At 50.3% G+C, this 17,633-nt stretch overlaps 1 protein-coding gene across 2 annotated transcripts in view; it reads right to left on the bottom strand.

The window, feature by feature from the left end:
* Window positions 1-17,633, bottom strand: part of LOC310950790 (serine/threonine-protein kinase BRSK2-like) — a gene marked incomplete at both ends in the record, with an annotated part of 149,547 nt that overhangs the window by 106,090 nt on the left and 25,824 nt on the right. The gene's annotated exons all lie outside the window — the stretch shown is intronic.

Genomic DNA, 17,633 nt, shown 5'->3' with positions numbered 1-17,633 from the left:
TCAAACCGAAGTGTTCTGCGGCTCTAAACGACACCAGCCTCCTCCTTTACAGTGACAGTTCTGCCACCAGCAGAGACAAAGCATCCTGCCTGACGTCTGCAGCGGCTATGAGCTCATCCTCCCCCTCCCCCTCCTCCTCCACCCTCCACCTTTATTATCTAGTCCTAAAAAAAGAAATCCTCCCCCTCCTCCACACGTGTACGCCCGTTAACAATCCTCAGGACACCGCGCGCTGCCGTTCAGCCTGACAGGAGGCTCAGCGCTTTCAACGAGAACAGGTTTTGGTTTCGGCCGCTGTAGTTTATTTGGTCTGCTGATTAAAACCAGGAAATCAGACGAGACGGCGTGATAATAAGCGGTAAAACGAGAGGACACAGGTCTTTATTCTGTTATGCCAGTGGAAGGTTTAACGTGACACTGTCCTCCTGCAGACGGAGCACCTTTAATCATCCTGCTGTTTAACATCAACAGGACAATATAAGCATCTCATCTCATCCTGAGGCGTTCCCAGGCCAGTGTGGAGATCTAATCTCTCCACCTGGTCCTGGGTCTTCCCCGAGGCCTCCTCCCAGCTGGACGTGCCTGGAACACCTCCCTAGGGAGGCGCCCAGGGTTCATCCTTACCAGATGATCCTGAACCACCTCAACTGGCTCCTTTCAACACAAAGGAGCAGCGGCTCTACTCCGAGTTCCTCACGGATGCTGAACTTCTCCCCCTCTCTCTAAGGGAGACTCCAGACCCCCTCCTGAGGAAACACATTTCACACGCTTTGACCTGGACCTGGTTCTTTGGGTCCTGACCCAGCTTTCATGACCACAGGTGAGGGTAGGAACCAGGACTGAGGGTAGATCCAGAGCTTTGCCTTCCTCAGCTCTCTTTTGGTCACAACGGTGCGGTAGAGCGACTGCAGCTCCGCCCCCGCTGCTCCGATTCTCTGGCCAAACTCACGCTCCATCGTCCCCTCACTTATTTATAACATTTATTTATAATTTATAAGAACTCGTCTCTGGTAAACGCAGGATTTAATTGTTGCTTCTGCATGGAGAACCGGGGGCAGCAGCTCCAGCAGGGGACCCCAAACTTCCCTTTCCCGGGCCTCATTAACCAGCTCTAACTGGGGGATCCTGAGGCATTCCCACAAAACTGTAGAGACCCTAGGAAGAGCAGCAACTGTCTAAGTCAGAAGCTAATGGGGAAAGAAACGGCTTAATTTCGTTACTCGACGACGACCCCAGAATGTTTAGTGAGGACATGTGGTGATGAGTGATGACTGCAGGAGCACCGAGACACGGACGGCGTTACCAATGAAGTGACATTTAGAGAAACGATATTAAGAGACAGACTTTGCTACATATGAGATTGTGTTACTTCAATGCGTTTGCTACTAAAAACACTTCCCTTCTGTGTGTGTGTGTGTGTGTGTGTGTGTGTGTGTGTGTGTGTGTGACGGGGGGGGCTTTCTTAAAGGTCAGAGAGCTATTTTTCCTTTCTGCTAAATGTCTCAATCAAATGTAATCTCAAGACGGCGCAGAGAGGCTGACATTTAGAAAGCTGTGCAGAAACAGAAACAACTTCACTGTTTCTCCTCCGTGTGTTTTATTGGACGCAGCCGAAGCTGATAAACACAGACACACACACACACGAAACACGGCAGCAGAACGCACCCGCGGATGTTCATGTGCACCGGTGGATGCTTTATAAAGAGAAGGGGATTCTGGGGGATGAGGTTGTTTTGCTCCCTGCAGGAGGAAACTGCAGCTCGCACCAAATCCTGACCCAATTACAGCTTAGGGTGCGCACTCCCACTGTCCTTCCGCACCGAGTCGAATCAGGTTTTTCGGCTAAAGCCTAGTGCGTTTGACCAGTGTGAGTGCAACCACTCCGCGCCTAGCTACGGCACGCTTGCCGTCCACGGCCCGTTTGGGAGAAGTGGGCTTTTGTAAAGCACGTTTGCACATGTACGAGCACGAGCGTGCGCACGTGTACGAGCACGAGGCCTACGGCGGTTCTGAGGTCATTTCCTGTGCGCCTGTTGGGACGTAGAAAAAAGAAGGAGGGACCATGCGCGGACATTTCAAACAATGGCGGTGAAAGGTTCACGTTGGTGTGATGCAGAGGTGGAGTGTTTACTGCAGATTTGGTCGATGAAAAGATTCAAAAACAGTCGACAAGACGCACAAAAACTCCGAGGTCTACGGAAAGATCTGGAAACAAAGCCACGCATCGCCATGACGTCATCAATGCGTGTGACGTGTTACGGCGTGATGACGTATAGGCAGCAAGAAGCATTCTCCGAGGCCCAGGTAGTGTGAGTACAAACGGGCCTGGAGGGGGGGACAAGGACCCTAAAGCACGGGGCACGGGACGGAGGCACAGTGGGATGGGCCCTTAGACTGGGAGGATACAGTATGAAGGCCAGGTGGGATACTGGCAGTGACCCCCCCAAAAGAAAACACCAGTACAACCACATACACACACACACACACACACACACACACACACACACAAACACACACACACACCCTTCACTGATTGGCTTAGGCAGCTAATGACGCTTGTATTGGGTGCAGCGCCACAACATTCATCTTAACCCACTTTCCAGCAATAATCTCCATAAATACTCCCCAATCTCAGAGGAGAGGGATTAATTACAGCCCCAAGGCTAAAGTGAAGTCTGTGTGTGTGTGTGTGTGTGTGTGTGTGTGTGTGTGTGTGTGTGTGTGTGTGTGTGTGTGTGTTGCTTTGAGACAGGCTGATTTGGAGTCGTATGCTCCCGGAGCTCGCGGTAGATCAAAGCGATCCTGCCAGCGTGTCTCGCTGCGCGGGGAGCTTTAAATGCAGATGAGTCTCCAGGTCGTCGTTTGGACTCCGACACAAATCACTCCGGCCATTTCAGATCAGCGGCCGCTCCCCGAGGCCCCTTTGTCTTCACAGAGCTGAAGGTTAGATAAGGAGCGGACGTGTCCCCGGTGCAGCTGCTGCTTCAGCACCGCGGACAGTTCCCGCAGGTCCACGACTCGCAGCACTGATGCCGCGAGATCCACTGTTGCTAACGACACGAGATGCTATCAAACTCTTTCAACTGTTGTTATTCAATATTTCTCCCATGTTTAGTCCTGACTCTGGGGACACTGAGCAGACCTGTCCCATGTTTAGTCCTGACTCTGGGGACACAGAGCAGACCTGTCCCATGTTTAGCCCTGACTCTGGGGACACAGAGCTGACCTGTCCCATGTTTAGTCCTGACTCTGGGGACACAGAGCAGACCTGTCCCATGTTTAGTCCTGACTCTGGGGACACGGAGCAGACCTGTCCCATGTTTAGTCCTGACTCTGGGGACACAGAGCAGACCTGTCCCATGTTTAGTCCTGACTCTGGGGACACAGAGCAGACCTGTCCCATGTTTAGTCCTGACTCTGGAGACACAGAGCAGACCTGTCCCATGTTTAGTCCTGACTCTGGGGACACAGAGAAGACCTGTCCCATGTTTAGTCCTGACTCTGGGGACACGGAGCAGACCTGTCCCATGTTTAGTCCTGACTCTGAGGACACGGAGCAGACCTGTCCCATGTTTAGTCCTGACTCTGGGGACACAGAGCAGACCTGTCCCATGTTTAGTCCTTAAGTACATGAACCGTGTTGCTGCTATAATTCAGCTGCTATGCAATTCATACAGTGACGGCTGCCACGCAACAGTCTAATCCAGCCATTCAGACGTACTTTCACACCCTTTGGGAGCAATTTGGGTTTCAGGGCGCCCTCCCACTGTGCCTCCGTCCCGTGCCCTGTGCTTTAGGGTCCTTGTCCCCCCCTCCAGGCCCGTTTGTACTCACACTACCTGGGCCTCGGAGAATGCTTCTTGCTGCCTATACGTCATCACGCCGTAACACGTCACACGCATTGATGACGTCATGGCGATGCGTGGCTTTGTTTCCAGATCTTTCCGTAGACCTCTGAGTTTTTGTGCGTCTTGTCGACTGTTTTTGAATCTTTTCATCGACCAAATCTGCAGTAAACACTCCACCTCCGCATCACACCAACGTGAACCTTTCACCGCCATTGGTTTAAATGTCCGCGCATGGTCCCTCCTTCTTTTTTCTACGTCCCAACAGGCGCACAGGAAATGACCTCAGAACCACCGTAGGCCTCGTGCTCGTACACGTGCAAACATGCTTTACTAAAGCCCACCTCTCTCAGACGGGCCGTGGACGGCCAGCTGGTCGCAGTTATGCGCGGAGCGGTTGCACTCACACTGGTCAAACGCACTAGGCTTGACCTGAAAAAACGGTTTGGCGCGGTGCGGAAGGACAATGTGAGTGCGCCCTCATTAAGAGAAGGCTGAGGCTGATACAACTACTCGCACTACTGCTGACCCCGGCAGATCCAACACAGACACAGAAGAGCTCTTAACAGACCAGGCTGAGCCGCCGTCTCCCCTCAGCTGAACCTCCTCCAGCATCCCTTCACATCTGATCACCAGGGAAAAACCCTGCGTTACTCATTTATAATGTAAATCTCTGCCTCTTCTTCTCCGGAGAGACCTGCAGCTCGAGTTTACCGCTGATAAAGAGACAATATTCTGGTTTGCCCACATGTGAAAATGAGAGAAACGCTGATGTGATTGAGGTTTGTTTGGGTCTGACCGCAGCTGAAGAGACCAAGCGGGAAACCTGATACGTAAACTCATATTTATTAATGTATCAACATGAAGGGTTAGAAGTTCTCAACCACAGTCTGGGGTCAGCTCGGCTGTTCGATAGCACGTTAAACCAGAGTTTCTCAGCATTTTTCTCACCAGCGGGACTTTTTTTACAACTCAAAATGGATCAATCAAGTTTTCACCCAACACCAAAGAACCCTCAAAGCAGCTTCAGTCAAAAGCAACTGGACTTGGTTCTTTGTCAGGAAGACGTTTCACCTCTCATCCAAGAGGCTTCACCAGTTCATGAACGCATCTGACCAGGACCAGGCTGGGACTGGACCAGGTATAAGACCAGGCTGGGACTGGACCAGCACCAGGACCAGGCTGGGAAAGGACCAGGACCAGGCTGGGACTGGACCAGCACCAGGACCAGGCTGGGAAAGGACCAGGACCAGGCTGGGACTGGACCAGCACCAGGACCAGGACCAGGACCAGGCTGGGACCGGACCAACTAACTGATCCAGGTATTTAACCTCTCACAAGGCCGATGATGTCACTGGAACCCTTTGTCATGATGATTTGACATAATCGCCCTTGTGTGAGGTTAAATACCAGGATCTCCAAACAAGTTAGTCTGACCAGTCCCAGCCTGGTCCTGGTCCTGGTCCAGTCCCAGCCTGGTCAGATGCGTACATGAACTGATGAAGCCTCTTGGATGACTCTCTCCACCAGTTAGTTCGACCAGTCCCAGCCTGGTCCTGGTCCAGTCCCAACCTGGTTCTGGTCCAGTCCCAGCCTGGTCCTGGTCCTGGTCCTGGTCAGATGCGTACATGAACTGATGAAGCTTCTTGGATGAGAGGTGAAACTTCTTCCTGACAAATAACCAAGTCCAGTTGCTTTGGACTGAAGTTGCTTTTAGGAGAACGACGACCTGGACACATGAGAACGTTCACAGGCTTATAACACCCAGGAACAATCTCTAAGTAGATAACGACGAAGACGTTTTATAATTTAAAGTTAAATAGAATATATTTACTACTTTCTACTTAAGCATATCTCATGTGACATGTTGCCACATTAAACAATCACCAAAGTGATGAAAATTCATCCAGAAAACACGAACATCCGAACATCATTTCACGTCAATCTACCCGACGGTTGGTGTGTCTCATGGTGGTGCTACAGGAAACATATTAGGTAGAATTCATCCTCTGGGGACCATGATCGCCTCGGAGATAAGGAGATATTTCAGCGTAGAGCCGTCTCAGCAGGACACCAGCGTCAATAAAGGTACAATAGATAAATCATACTGAACACGAGGCAGGTCGTCTTCTCTTGTGTGTGTCTGTGTGTGTGTGTGTGTGTGTGTGTGTGTGTGTGTGTGTGTGTGTGTGTGTGTGTGTGTGTGTGTGTGTGTGTGTGTGTGTGTGTGTATAACATGTGATGCTGCTGAGTGCACTGCAGAGCTGAGCTGTGAGTCTCTGCTGGCCGAGGCCAGACATCCGCGGGACTCCGAGCTGCCATCAAAGGCATCCGGACGCCGCTGCTCACGGGCCGTCTGACTGATGGCGAGGAGCCCGCTGACTGCCGCTCCCTGCCAGCCAGACGGACAAACCGCTGCCAGTCGGCCCGAGTACACACAACACACACCAAAGACACACTCTCGAGGTATTTCATCAGTCGCACCGATCTCCAGTCCTCCACTAGGCTTCTACTGACAAACATGACGTGCATCTGAGCAAAAGTGGGACACGGCCCCATCCGCCGCTAATCCCCGTTACAGTTGTGTGATAAAAGTGGTGCTTTCATAATCATCAATATATTTATGTAAAGAAAAAGTCCAAAGCCGGAGCCTTTCTCTTTGTCTTTGGGGGATGAAGTTGCCCGTCAGCCACCGAAATACATGACACTTTCATGTCTTTGTCTCCTCGTCACATTTCACATGTCCTCGAGGACGAACGCTCTCCTTCCCTCTCCGTGTTTCAATATACTGCTCTTTTTTCACAGCAGACACAAAGGGATTCCCCAAAGTCTGCATGGATTGATGGAAAAGTGGAGCACGAGTTCATCCGCAGAGTGAGGAGGGGGGGTGCAGGAGCAGCTACAGACGTGCAGCATCTGTGTGTGGTGGTAGGTGGTTGGTGGTTGGTGGTGGGGGTGGTGGCGGTGGGGGCGGTGGGGGTGGTGGTTAAGCCGTCATTGCTCTATATCCCTCCACAACTGGAACAGCGGGTGGAAAGAAAAGTGATGTGGGGGGAGAGAAGTTGATCTCACTCCAATCCTTTCGGCAGCCAAAGCCAAAGCAAATCCCTGAAGCAAACAAAAGATCCTCCACTCTGGCCTCCATATCTGCCCCCCCAACACACACACACACACACACACACACACACACACACACACACACACACACACACACACACACACACACACACACACACACACACACACACACACACACACACACACACACACACACACACACACACACACACACACACACACACACACTGTATATGGCTGCAGAGGCCAAATATGTCTCCCTGAGGTGGGATCCTGCACGGTAATCCCAGGAAAGCCAGGATCCGCGCCAATTTGAGGCTGCTGGCGTCTTCAGGTGTCACAGCGAGACACAACTTTCAGTAAAACACAGAAATAAAGTCAGGTGGAGTTAGCAACTCAAATCAGGAGCCACACGGGCCGGAGGAGGAGATGCTAAGTTCAGGAGACAGTTCTGGTACTACGAGCATTAATATGAACGTGTAATGTGTTATTAAAAATATAATCGTGGACATTTTCGTAGTAATAATCCAGGTACACTGTAACAGCTTCCTCTTCATATGCTCTTATCCATTTGCTGGCTCATTCGTGAACGTCAGCGAGTCTTGAGGCAAGGTCGACTGTTTGCCACGGCACATAACGCCCCTGAGTGCCCTTTATTAAAATCGGATACTGGCCTGCCTCATATCTGCCTGGTTTACGTAAGTTTGACCATTTCTGTGATAATCTTGGGATATCCTTAATGTATTCTAGGTGTTTGGCCCCGTTATCTCACTCGGTCGTGCAGTCATTGTTGTGTTGCTGTGTTATTATGGCGATGCTAATCTTTGATAGCACTTTTGCAGAGGTGAATGCTATTTCTATGTTGTACTGGTGGTAAGTTTAGGCCTAGCTTACCTTGATTATGCTAAGCTCGTTAATTATTTAGCTTTAATGCTAGCTAGTTCAGCCTTAGCTATATTGGTTATGCTAAGCTAGGCTATGGCAATACCCACAGTCTACTTTCATATGCTATTCATCATATTCATATTTTATTTTTTACAATGTATAAAACTAAAACACTGAACTAAAACAATAACAATATCTGGCTGACCTTCCTTAAAACATCACCATCATCCACCTGCATAACGCTGACCTGTTCATCATCATCATCATCTTCAGCCTCTTATCCGGGGTCGGGTCTCGGGGGCAGCAGCTCCAGCAGGGGACCCCAAACTTCCCTTTCCCGGGCCACATTAACCAGCTCTAACTGGGGGATCCTGAGGCGTTCCCAGGCCAGTGTGGAGATCTAATCTCTCCACCTGGTCCTGGGTCTTCCCCGAGGCCTCCTCCCAGCTGGACGTGCCTGGAACACCTCCCTAGGGAGGCGCCCAGGGTTCATCTAGTAGGCTATAACCTGAGTTATGAAGCTTTAAATTGTGCAGGGAGGTTTGGATGATGACGTTTACGTGACGGATTCTTTAAAACGCAGAGAATCGAACCGGTTACGAAAACTTTACTGAGCAAAGTTTCCAACAGTCGATCACGTTTTGTTTTTAAACATGCAGCAACGTCTCTGTGACCTTGTGTGCCAAATGCCTTTAAGATGAAAACAGTGCTGGTTTTAACAGAAGCGGGCCGCTCTGTCATACAGAGGTGAGCGCTGAAGGTACACTTCAATAAACATGCTGAGAGCTTACATCTGTCCCAGCAGCCCCCTGGTGCCAGTGTATTTCTGCTGTTGTTCTGATATGATACTTAGGGCGCACTCACACTGTCCTTCCGCACCGCGCCCCGTGCTTTAGGGTACTTGTCCCCCCGCGCCCCAGGCCCATTTGTACTCACACTACCTTGGCCTCGCGCAAATGCTTCTTGCTGCCTATACGTCATCACGCCATAACACATCACACGCATTGATGACGTCATGGCGATGCGTGGCTTTGTTTCCAGATCTTTCCGTAGACCTCAGAGTTTTTGTGCGTCTTGTCGACTGTTTTTAAATCTTTTCATCGACCAAATCTGCAGTAAACACTCCACCTCCGCATCACACCAACGTGAACCTTTCACTGCCATTGTTGTTGTTGTTAAATGTCCGCGCATGGTCCCTCCTTCTTTCTATGTCCCAACAGGCGCACAGGAAATGAAGTCAGAACAGCCGTAGGCATCGTGCTCATACACGTGCTCATGCTCGTACACGTGCAAACGTGCTTTACAAAAGCCCACCTCTCCCAAACGGGCCGTGGACGGCCAGCTGGCCGCAGCTAGGCACGGAGCGGATGCACTCACACTGGTCAAACGCACTAGGCTTTAGCCGAAAAACCGGTTTTAGCCCGGTGCAGAAGGACAGTTTAAGTGCGCCCTTAGATGCAAAATATATAATGTTCTGTTTTTAGTTGTTTTACAAACCCTAGTTTCCATCCAACAGGACGAAAATGTCTAAACAAAAGCAGTGGTAAGTGAACTGACTATTGAAAACTGTGGATCTGAGCAAACATTCCCTCACAGCATTCGATAATTGACACTTCTGATGCCCTGCCATGCGGACGTGTGTCTGTGCTGCTGTTCCAGACCCAGTCCTGTTTGTTTATGCGGTGACTGTCGGCCCGCTAAGCTGGACTCCTTTGCACAAGCAGTGACGCAGACATGTTGTTTAAAAAAAGCCTCTTCCTTGAAGAAGAGCTGATTCACTGCAGCTCCTCCAGGTCGTTTGGTGACCGCAGTGACAGTCACGGTGACCCCAGACTCCGCACGCTCGTGTAATGAGTCTGCACGCCATCTGTTTGTCTGACGTGAACTGACAGCTGCGGTATCCACTCACTCATCTTTCCACTTCTCCGCATCATCACTGCTGATGTCAAAACCCTGCGTCACTGTCCCCCAATCCGTCCCCGAAGGAACAGAAGTGAAGTTTCAAAGTGCAGTTGGAGGCGGAAAAACACAGCAGTGCTGGTGTTCCTGTTTCGCTCTCTCCTAACTCTCCGGGGGGGATGATCAAGAGGTGAGCGCTAGCTGGAAGCTAGGCGGCCCCCTCCGCACACCCAGCAGCAGACTGCTGCAGCCCCCCCTCCTGCTGCGAGAGCCAACAGCCTGCAAACACGCTCCACCGACACACGCAGCAGCTAAGAAACACAGCTGGAGACTGTACAAGTCAAACTGTTTCACTCCATCAACGAATGGATCTACGGAAACGTTTCTGAACCACATTGTGTCCATTTGTGTTTGGAAGAAACTCGTTGACTTTTCATTCAACGTAAACAGGAAGGATTCTGTATTTGGTGGTTTCATCGTGTCTGCACTCTTTACTGTAATTCCACCAGGACCTCCACCGGATCGTTTAGGACGCACTCACACTGTCCATCCGTACCGTGCCCCAGCATGTTTCACAGCTAAAGTCTAGTTCGTTAGGGTTAGTGCCAGTGTGAGTGCAACCGCACCGCGCCTATCTACCGGTCAATCTTGGTTCCTACCCTCACCTGTGGTCATGAAAGCTGGGTCAGGACCCAAAGAACCAGGTCCAGGTCCAAGCGTGTGAAATGTGTTTCCTCAGGAGGGGGTCTGGAGTCTCCCTTAGAGAGAGGGGGAGAAGTTCAGCATCCGTGAGGAACTCGGAGTAGAGCCGCTGCTCCTTTGTGTTGAAAGGAGCCAGTTGAGGTGGTTCAGGATCATCTGGTAAGGATGGACCCTGGGCGCCTCCCTAGGGAGGTGTTCCAGGCACGTCCAGCTGGGAGGAGGCCTCGGGGAAGATCCAGGACCAGGTGGAGAGATTAGATCTCCACACTGGCCTGGGAACGCCTCAGGATCCCCCAGTTAGAGCTGGTTAATGTGGCCCGGGAAAGGGAAGTTTGGGGTCCCCTGCTGGAGCTGCTGCCCCCGCGATCTGACCCCGGATAAGCGGATGAAGATGAGATGAGATGTATTTTTTCCTCCCTGTCTCAACTGGAAACAGAAGTCATCCACATATTTCAATATTATTATAATGACGTTCAAATTGCTCTCTGGTAACGACACTTGCAGTCCAATCTAACCGTAAAGAAAGGGTAATTTATCGTTCTCATTTAAAGCAGAGCTGCGAGATCAGTTTATTGAACATCTCAGGCGGAAAATCTCCTTTATTGCTGCCTAAAGCGCTCGTTTCACACGGCGCCACAATATCAGCGAGCGACACCACAGGCGACGAGGCTGTGATGAATATCTTTCCTGCTAATGTCCGGGCTGTTTTTAAAACTACACCGTGCAGAAGGAAGATTAAAGCAACTCTAAACAGGGCGGCGGTGTGAACCTGCTTTACCCCAGCGTATGGGGCTTTAAATCGGGGGCACATGCAGGAAGCAGCAGCAGCAGCAGCAGCTCCGGGGAAACTCTCAGAAAACACGCCATCATTTATTCATTACAGATGTGCGACTGCAGGACGGCTGCTCGGCCCCGAGGGCGGCTGTGATAATGATGAGGGCTGGAACTCTGCAATCGCATAACAGCGTGATATCAAACAAGACAAAGACACACTGAAGGAAGGAAGACTCCACCATGATGGTGAAAGACGTTCGGTGCATCAACAAGGATTAGAAGATAACTTCATCTCTCAGACAAAACGTCCGCGGACACGCACACATTTCCTCACATTAAAGGAAGCGTCGTGCGGCTCCCACCGCCTCCGCTCTGCTGGTTATTATATCGGATTTCCAGCACATGTTGACCGTGCTGCAGAAACCCGAGCATCACTGAGGTCAAACAGGGATGTTGGGGGTCAGGTCGGAGTGCCATGTGTTTGTGTTTTCTATGTGATCAGATTTTCGTCTTTTAAGGATCAGTATCGGAAACTAGCAGAAGTTAGCTGCATTTGGCGGTTGTTGGAGAATGTTCTGCGTAGATGTTTGTGTCCCAAATGTCAGTTCATCTCAAAGGGTGCACTCACACTGTCCATCCGTACCGTGCCCAAACAGGTTTTACGGGTAAAGTCTAGTTCGTTTGACCAGTGTGAGTGCAACCGTACCGCGCCTAGGAGCGGCACGCTTGCCGTCCACGGCTCGTTTGGGAGAGGTGGGCTTTAGTAAAGCACGTTTGCACATGTACGAGCACGAGCGTGCGCACGTGTACGAGCACGAGGCCTGCGGCGGTTCTGAGGTCATTTCCTGTGCGCCTGTTGGGACGTAGAAAAAAGAAGGAGAGACCATGTGCGGACATTTCAAACAATGACGGTGAAAGGTTCACGTTGGTGTGATGCGGAGGTGGAGTGTTTACTGCAGATTTGGTCGATGAAAAGATTCAAAAACAGTCGACAAGACGCACAAAAACTCCGAGGTCTACGGAAAGATCTGGAAACAAAGCCACGCATCGCCATGACGTCATCAATGCGTGTGACGTGTTACTGTACTAAGTGGATTTTAGGGTGCAGATAAAGAGAAAAAGGTGCGTTTATAGGATTTCAGTAATCAGTCACTTCAATGATGTGTTTATTTCCTGAGTGTTGCTGTGCAGCGTCGTAGAGTCTGACGGCAGCAAAGACAGAAATATCAAATGTTACAGACACTAATTAGTATCCAGAAATTACAAATCGACAATAATGTAACTGACATTTTGCATTATCTGCACAATAGCTGTAGCTCTCCTCTGATCAGCTGGTGCGTCTGCGTCTGTCACCGACACAAAGCTTCATCCTCACGGCTCGTATTGACACATTTGCTGTGAGAATATCCAGCTGTGAGGAGATGAAGGAACTCACCAGGGAGGTAAACTCATCTCACCAGATGCCTGCAGGCGGCTGGCTGTCCATTAGCTTGTTCCCACTTCCTCCCGCTACGTCAGCAGTTTCCTGTCGGCTGTGACTTCGATACATTTACTCTTTCTAATCCACCGACTGTGTGTTGATGCAGAGGGCGTTTTATGAAAGGGATAGCTCCGGTTCTTCTTTAGGATTGGCTCAGACGTGTTCAAAGCCTTTTTAACTGACCTTTAGTTTTGATAACGAAGGGAAATTCATAACGAGCGTTGTATTAGGGCGCCCTTCCACTGTGCGTCCGTCCCGTGCCCCGTGCTTTAGGGTCCTTGTCCCCCCCTCCAGGCCCGTTTGTACTCACACTACCTGGGCCTCGGAGAATGCTTCTTGCTGCCTATACGTCATCACGCCGTAACACGTCACACGCATTGATGACGTCATGGCGATGCGTGGCTTTGTTTCCAGATCTTTCCGTAGACCTCGGAGTTTTTGTGCGTCTTGTCGACTGTTTTTGAATCTTTTCATCGACCAAATCTGCAGTAAACACTCCACCTCCGCATCACACCAACGTGAACCTTTCACCGCCATTGTTTGAAATGTCCGCGCATGGTCCCTCCTTCTTTTTTCTACGTCCCAACAGGCGCACAGGAAATGACCTCAGAACCACCGTAGGCCTCGTGCTCGTACACGTGCGCACGCTCGTGCTCGTACACGTGCACACATGCTTTACTAAAGCCCACCTCTCCCACACGGGCCGTGGACGGCCAGCTGGCCGCAGTTATGTGTGGAGCGGTTGCACTCTCACTGGTCAAACGCACTAGGCTTTACCCAAAAAACCTGTTTTGGCCCGGTGCGGAAGGACAGTGTGAGTGCACCCTAATTGAATATTGGATGATAATCTCATCATACCTATCGTTATAAAACCTGTGAACCGCGGCGTGTGTGCTTAATTTTGTTGTTCCTTGAAGACGGGAGTGGGAGAGCGTCGGCACACTTGTTTTCTCTTCGAGGCTCAATGACCCGGTTTAAATGGATTTACAATTTAATAACTGTTGCTGCACAATAACGTGCGCTTTGTGTGTGAAACAGATCACCGACGCGTGACCTCTGTGATGTGAGGAGCTCTCATTAACTCAGTGTGTAAACAGCCTCACCGTTTATGATCCGTCGTTGTTAAATAATTGAACATTTAGTGTAAAAGACGCCAGTTACAGGAGGAAATATCCTCCTCACGCGTCCTCTTCTTCCTCGCCATGCTCTGCCACTATAAAGCAGCTGATAGCTTGATATTCAGGCGCTCACAGGTGTTCCCAGTGTGGCGACGTGCTGAAGTGGCCCCCCGCCCGCTGACAGAGGCGTCTGATCGATGCTTTAATGAAACTTTTATCACTCCACTCTGTGGGACGGATTAACGACGCTTCGCATCTAATGGCTGCTCCTAAATCACTGCCATGAGAGAGGACGGAGCCGCAGGGGACGTCCGAGGGACACACACACACACACACACACACACACACACACACACACACACACACACACACACACACACACACACAGAGAAAGAGTCTCCACTGATGCTCTGGAGAAGCAACGATACACTGAATGCACGATTCGATTCTGGGTTCATCAACTTACCACCTGGAGTATAAAGTGTGACCTTCTAACAAAGATTTGAGACGAGATTAAACCGTTCCCGATTGTTGCAGCGGTGTGAATTGACCCGTTTCGTCTGGACTCAAACCGTGAACTGACAGATGCAGTTTCCACTCACTCATCTTTCAAACTTCTCCACATCCAAACACTCTGGAAACTCTGGACTCAAACCGTCTGACGGCGTCGCCTGTGAGTCGGCTCGTCGAGTCTCCAGCATCTGCACGTCACCTGTTTCAAGAGCCAATCAGCTCGTAGCAAAGTCTGCTGGTCCAGTCACTTACGAACCGTCAGCTGGTCAGTTTTGGACGGAGGCTCAACAAGAGAGAGAGAGAGACAGAAGGAGGGTCAAGCGAGCTAGAGGATAAATGAGGAGAGGGAGCGCCGTAAACAAAAACAAAGCAGCGAATCAGAGAAATAAAACAATATTTTCCCAGTTTCATCTCAACTAGAAATGCAGCTGTAGCGAGTACCGTAATTTCCGGACTATAAGCCGCTACTTTTTTCCCTCGTTCTGGTCCCTGAGGCTTATTCAACGGTGCGGCTTTTCTACGGCTTACGGTAACCAGGGGCGCGCACTACCGAGGATGCGCGAGACCGAGGCAGACATCTGGCGCCAGGTAACGAGAGCAAAACAAAGAGAAGGAGAGCTTCAGCGACAGTTTGCACGAAGGAAGTGTTCATGCAAACACCCTCAACATGGAAAACAAACGGAGAAGTGCATATGATGCTGCTTTTAAGTTAAAGGCAATCGATCTGGCTGTCAAAGAAGGAAATAGAGCTGCTGCACGTACCTGGTTGGTTATTTTGATAACGTAAACGGCCGCGGGACTGCACTTTTACTGCCGTGTTACAGGCGAGCACTTTGTATATCTTTGCACCGTTGTATTATTTGTACTCTGCACGAATGCTGTTCGCCATGTCAAAGATGTGAACGTTTGATTGAATGATTGAAAGATTTATTGTTAATAAATGGGACGCTTTGCGTTCCCAAACAGTCATCTCTGTCCCGACAATCCCCTCCGTGGTAACAGGAACCCCTATATACTACGGTAATTACACATCAAAACGCCTGCGGCTTATAGTCGGGTGCGGCTTTTATATGGAGCAATCTGTATTTCCCCTAAATTTAGCTGGTTCGGCTTATAGTCAGGTGCGCTCTATAGTCCGGAAATTACGGTATTTCCTGTCTCTGTCCTCATTCATTCATTCATTCATCTTCAGCCTCTTGTCCCTGTCGGGGTCGTGGGGGGCTGGAGCCGATCCCAGCTGACATCGGGCGTGAGGCGGGGTCCACCCTGGACAGGACGCCAGTCTATCACAGGACACATAGAGACGAACAGAGACAGACAACCATTCACACCTACGGGTGATTTAGAGTCATCAATGAACCGAACACCTGCACGTCTTTGGACTGTGGGAGGAAACCGGAGAACCCGGAGAAAACCCACGCAGACACGGGGACAACATGCAAACTCCACACAGAAGGGCCCCAGCCGGGATTCAAACCAGGAACCCTCTGGCTGTGAGGAGACAGTGCTAACCACCACACCACCGTGTCTAAAGTCTGTTTAATGAGCTTCAGTTTTCCCTGTTTTTCGCGTCTCAGAGTGAAGATGAATGAGGACGTGTTCGAGGTCCCGGAGAGGACCGAGTACCGCTACCTGGTGCAGGAGGAGGGCGGCGAGGAGGAGGGCGGCGAGGAGGAGGAGGTGCAGTACGTGCGTCACAGACACTACATCAGCCCCCTGCTCCATTTTATGTATTCATATTTTATGATGCTACAAATTTTATCCAGCTACGGAAAAAGCCGGAAAAGTCAGAAGCTAGGGAGGAAGTACAGAGAGGTTGCTATGGAGATGATACACCGTCTCGTCTCGTCTCGTCTCATTGGTGTGAACTGGCAGCGCCTCAGAACGTTGCAGACCTGAATCTTTGGTCTGAACGGGACTTTAGAAAAGCATCTGACTCATCTCTCACCGAACGTCTTTCTACCAAGAACGCAATCCTCCAGCTCGTTGTCCTAATTCAACACGACTTTAACTACAGATACAGTACGCCGGGAAAGGGTTTATTCATATTTGGAAGGCGCTTGTTGATACGAAGTGTTGATCCTGTGGACAGGAAGTCATTAGACTTTCACCCGTCGATCTGAAACGCAGCTTACACGAGCTGCAGAGCCGTAACTCGCCCAGTCTCCGCTGGATGTGACAGCTGGGAACGGCTCTGTGTGCAGCACGGGATTATCGATGTGTTACACTCAAAATAAATGCCTCAAAAATGTGTAACTGTAAACAACGAGTCAAATTTTCCTCTACTCAGCGCTGTGTGTGTGTGTGTGTGTGTGTGTGTGTGTGTGAGCCAGGCTGCCAAACACATATCCTCTTACTCTGACAGAGAGTGAATGGCAGCCGGCGGGAAGCCCGAGCACGGCTCAATGAGACACGCAAATCCTATTATGAATATGTGTGTGTGTGTGTGTGTGTGTGTGTGTGTGTGTGTGATGACCCACTGCCTCTGTGAGCAGGGTGAATATCGCAAAGCCATGCACAATCACATACGCACATTTACCTCAGTCCATCTGTGCTTCATTACAGCCACAGACTGAACCATTAAAAGAGTTTGAAAGGAAATTTTAGAAACACAGATATGTAATTAAATAAGGGCGCACTCCCACTGTGCCTCCGTACCGTGCCCAAGCACGTTTCACTGCTAAAGTCTGGTTCCTTTGACCAGTGTGAGTGCAACTGTACCGCGTCTAGGAGCGGCACGCTTGCCGTCCACGGCCCGTTGGGGAGAGGTGGGCTTTAGTAAAGCGTGATGACGTATAGGCAGCAAGAAGCATTCTCCGAGGCCCAGGTAGTGTGAGTACAAACGGGCCTGGAGGGGGGGACAAGGACCCTAAAGCACGGGGCGCGGTGCGGAAGGACAGTGTGGGTGCGCCCTTAGTCTCCTTTCCGTGGTTACGACATACAATGACATTTAAGAACATGAGCGTATTCAAAGTGTTTGTGTTTCCTTTCCTTGTCCTCGGGCTCAGAGGCAGCTCCATCAAAGAATGGATGTCTCAGCATGTGAAGACAAAAATGTCTTTTTTCAGTTGAGAAATGACAATAAAGTCTGTGTGTGTGTGTGTGTGTGTGTGTGTGTGTGTGTGTGTGTGTGTGTGTGTGTGTGTGTGTGTGTGTGTGTGTGTGTGTGTGTGTGTGTGTGTGTGTGTGTGTGTGTGTGTGTGTGTGTGTGTGTGTGTGTGTGTGTGTATCATTAATGCAACTGACAGGTTCTGTTGTTTCTCTCCAACATCGTTGAATCCATTTTTCACTGTTTTTACTCCGAACGTTGCCGTGAGTCACACTCAGTCGATAGACACT

The sequence above is a fragment of the Echiichthys vipera genome (assembly GCF_963691815.1).
Source record: "Echiichthys vipera genome assembly, chromosome: 1".
NCBI lineage: Eukaryota > Metazoa > Chordata > Actinopteri > Perciformes > Trachinidae > Echiichthys > Echiichthys vipera.
This window is presented reverse-complemented; position numbering and strand designations above follow the sequence as displayed.